Source organism: Mandrillus leucophaeus, unplaced genomic scaffold (genome assembly GCF_000951045.1).
Source record: "Mandrillus leucophaeus isolate KB7577 unplaced genomic scaffold, Mleu.le_1.0 Scaffold959, whole genome shotgun sequence".
Lineage (NCBI taxonomy): Eukaryota > Metazoa > Chordata > Mammalia > Primates > Cercopithecidae > Mandrillus > Mandrillus leucophaeus.
The window spans coordinates 460,022-464,636 of NW_012110463.1; the positions used below are offsets into that span (position 1 = coordinate 460,022).

At 37.7% G+C, this 4,615-nt stretch overlaps 1 protein-coding gene across 1 annotated transcript in view; it reads right to left on the minus strand.

The window, feature by feature from the left end:
• ZNF681 (zinc finger protein 681) overlaps positions 1–4,615 on the minus strand; it is a 20,818-nt gene that overhangs the window by 3,095 nt on the left and 13,108 nt on the right. The window lies entirely within an intron of this gene.

Below are 4,615 nucleotides of genomic sequence, written 5' to 3' on the forward strand. Positions count from 1 at the left end.
GAGGCAGAGGTTGCAGTGAGCCAAGATTGTGCCACTGCAGTCCAGCCTAGGTGACAGAGTGAGACTATGTCTCAAAAAAAAAAAAAAAAAAAGGGAAAGAAAAAAAGAAAAAAGGTTATTTGGTACACACTTTGGCAGACTGTACAAGAATTGTGTGCCAACGTTGGCTTCTGGTGAGGGTTTCACAAAGCTTACAATCATGGTGAAATGCAAAGAGTAACTGAACATACCACATGGCAAGGGACAGAGCAAGTGTGAAATAATGAACCAGTTCTCATTTAAATTAACAGAGGGTAAAGTTTTTGATTACCAAGAGGTTGATGTCAAGCTGTAACACCTCCCACCAGGTTCTGCATCCAACATTGAGGACTGCATTGCAGCATAATATTTGGGGATTGTGAGCATTTAGGTTATATCATAGACCAACAAGGCTTGACAGACACGTAAAAAATTTCCAGTTAAAAGCAAGAAAATACACAATATTCTTATTTGCACCTGGCGTATTCTGTTAGGATACACAACAAGTCTTATTAAGAATACCAGGTGGGTGCTGTGGCTCATGCCTATAATTTCAACACTTTGGGAGACCAAGATGGGAGGATCTCTTCAGGTCAGAAGTTTGAGACCAGCCTAGGCAACATAGTAGTACTCTGTCCCTACAAATAATCAATAAATTAGCCAGGCATGGTAGTGTATCTCTGTAGTCCCAGCTACTCAGGAGGCTGAGGTGAAAGGAGCACTTGAACCCCGAAGGTTGAGGCTGCAGTAACTGCACTCCAGTCTCGGTAACAGAAAGAGATCCTGTCTCAAATCGACAACAACAACAACAAATAAATGCAAGAAAATAAAAATTATACACCGAATGTTTTCTGACTAAAACTGAATGAAATTGGAAATTGAGAGCACAAGTAAAACTGGCACATCCAAATATATATGAAAATAACACATACTCTTCAACATAGTTTTACTCAAGGGTCAAAAAATTTAATTTTTCAAAGATGTCTATACAACTTATAGTGATGAATACATTCAATATAATTTCTATAAAAATCCCCAAAGCACAATTTTTACAAGAATATTGTTTAAAATTTTTTAATTTGATTATAAACTAGAGCCAAACACTCATGAAAAAGAACAAGGAGGTGTTATATATCTGGATTTTAAAATATATTAATAGCTACAAATATAAGGTGGTACTGACACAAACACAGATAAACAGATGAAAAAACAGAATAGACAGCCCAGAAATACACTCTTTGGTATATGATTAAATAATCTTTTACAACGTTGCCATGAGCACACAATAGAGAAAAGACAATCTCTTCAAAAAATCATGTTGAAAACTGGACACCAACACTGATAAAGCTGGATTCTTTCTTTGTATCATATACAAAAAATATTTTAAATAAAATACTTAAACATATAAAAATTACTAACAAATCTCTTAGGAAAAAAAGAGAAATGACGTGATGTTGGTCTTGGCACCATTTTTTTTTGATATGACATTAAATGCATGAACAACAAAGAAAAAAGTAACTACACTACACTTCAAAATTTCCACACGTCAAAAAAACATTAGAGTGATAATACCTTGTAGAAAATAAGCAAAAATATTTGCAAATTATATGTGATAAGAGTTAACTGTAGGGAGCTAAAGGCCCGAGGGTCATGACCAACTCAGCATTCCACTGAAGGCTATGTGATCAAACAGCAAACTGTTTATCATGAGTGCAGGATGGTAGGCAAATTCACATCTGTGCCTGACTCCAGAAGGTTTGCTGAGGGCAGTCACTCCCTGGTGCCGTGCCGTGCTCCTTGAGGTTATCTACTGGAATATCTGGAGACTACTGTTCAAAGAATGCAGTCGTGCAAGCCTGCCCTAAGTGACTGACAACCACCCCCTTCTCCCTTCTCCCTCTCTCTCTTACTCAATAAATACCAAGGGCTATAGAAGTTCAGGACCCTTGTTCACTAGAAGCAAGGAGCCCCCGACCCCTTCTTCCAAATATACTCTTTTGTTTTTGTCTTTATTTCCGTATTCATCCTCCTTTGTTCAGTCAAGCAAGGTCCATGGCAGTTAATACTGAGAAAATATAAACAAGTCTTAAATGGACTAATAATTGAAATTCGTTTTCATCAAAAAAAATACAAAAATGGGAAAAAGCGTTTGAAAGGACACAGGAAATTACATTTGTACAGAAATGCATAAAAATCACGTGAAAAAATCAACTCAAACCAATTAGAATGGCCACTATCAATTTTTTAAAAACATTAAATCTGTTGATGAACTGAAAACCTGTTACCTGTTGGTGTAAAACAAGGATGCAGCCACTGTTTTTAAATGTTATAAATGTTACTCAAATAATTAAAAATGGAATTATTAAATACAACAATTCAATTTGTAAATCGATATGCAAACTCTGCAATGTAGGACCTAGAAGGCATATCTGAACACTGATGTTTACTGTACCAGTATTCACAAAACCCAAAAGACTGAAGCAACCCTTTCTTGACTTATAAATACATCAACAAATGTAACATATAAGTACAGTGGAATATTATTCAGCCTTAAAAAAATCTTGACACACTTTAAGACAAATTTTGATAATATTATGTCACCTGAAATAAGCCAGTAACAAAATGATGGATACTATATGATCTCATTTATAGGAGATATCTTAAGTAGTCACACTCAAAAACAGAAAGTTGAAGGATATTTGTCAAGGGCTGGAGAAAGGGTAAAATATTCAGCTGTTACTTAATGGATATTGAGTTTTAGTTTTACAAGATGTAAAATTTTCAGAAGTCTTTTGCATAACAATGTGAATATACTTAACATGCCTGATATGTGCAGCTTTTTTTTGAGACAGGGTCTCATTCTGTCATGCAAGGCAGAGTGCAGTGGCACAATTATGGGTAAGTGTAGCCTCAAATTCCCAGACTCAAGTAATCTTCCTCCCTCAATCTTTCAAAGAGCTGGGACCACAGTTGCACCCAACCACACCTGGGTTTAAAAAAAAAAAAAAATTGTAGAGAGGGAATCTCCATATGTTGCCCAGGCTGGTCTCAAACTTTTGGGATCAAGCAATCCTCCTGCCTTAACATCCCCAAATTCTGGGATTACATATGTAAGCCACAACCATGCCTGGCCCTGAAATGTACACTTCAATAGACTTAAGATGGTAAATTTTATGTTATGTGTTTTTACAATTAATTTTTCTCAAAATAAATCTGAAAAAATACAGAATCATAAATCTTTTCATAAATTATCTTCAAATCACAAAAGTATTTCTTTCACACAGAGCAAATATATATTCATCATTAAACACATGGTGAAAATAAAACTATTTCCATGACTACTCAATTAGACAAGATAAAACCACCACTGAAAATTAAGGAAAAAAAAAAGTGGCAAGAGGGTAGGCCAGGCACAGTGGCTCATGCCAGTAATCTCAGCACTTTGGGAGACCGAGGTGAGCGGATCACCTGAGGTCGGAAGTTTGAGACCAGCCTGGCCAACATGTGAAACTCCATCTCTACTAAAAATACAAAAATTATCTGGGTGTGGTGACATGCACCTGTAATCCCAGCTACTTGGGTGGCTGAGACTGGAGAATTGCTTGAACTTGGGAGGCAGAGGTTGCAGTTAGCCGAGATCATGCCATTGCACTCCAGCCCGGGAGACAGAGTAAGACTCCATCTCAAAAAAAACAAAGCAAAAGAAAAAGAAAAAAAAAAATCAACTAAGAAAGAATATATACAAGATAAGTCATAACCAAAATTGTGGTTATATTTATAGATAAACACACAAATATGTATACTGTCATTGTGATAGACATATGGCTGATGTATCTCTTAAGTAAATCCCACATTGACTTAAAATGTACAAACAGAATTGCAAATTGTCTGAAATTATAATACATATGTAAAATTAAAAAGCACAAGAAACTAATATTAAGAAACCTACACTAAAAAAACACACTAGTATGAACTGGAAAACAATAATGAGAGAAATGTTTACTCAAAATATGGTTTGCAGCCAGGTGTGGTGGCTCATGCCTGTAATCCCAGCACTTAGGGAGGCTGAGGTGGACAAATCACCTGAGGTCAGAAGTAGGAGACCAGCCTGGCCAACACGGGGAAACCCCATCTCTACTAAAAATATGAAAATTAGCCAGGCCTCGTGGCATGTGCCTGTAGTCCCAGGTACTCCGGAGGCTGAAGTGGTAGGATCCCTTGAACATGGGAGGCAGAGGTTGCAGTGAGCTGAAATCACTCCACTGCACTTCAGCCTAGGCAACAGAGTGAGACTGCATCTCCAAAAAAAAAAAAAGACTGGGCGCAGTGGCTCACACCTGTAATCCCAGCACTTTGGGAGGCTGAGGTAGGTGGATCATCTGAGGTTGGCGGTTCAAGACCAGCCTGACCAAAATGGAGAAACCCCGTCTCTACTGAAAAAAAAGTACAAAATCAGCCAGGTGTGGTGGCATATGCCTATAATCCCAGCTACTAGGGAGGCTGAGGCAGGAGAATTGCTTGAACCTGGCAGGTGGAGGTTGCAGTGAGCCGAGACTGCGCCATTGCACTCCAGCCTGTGTAATAAGAGCAAAACTCC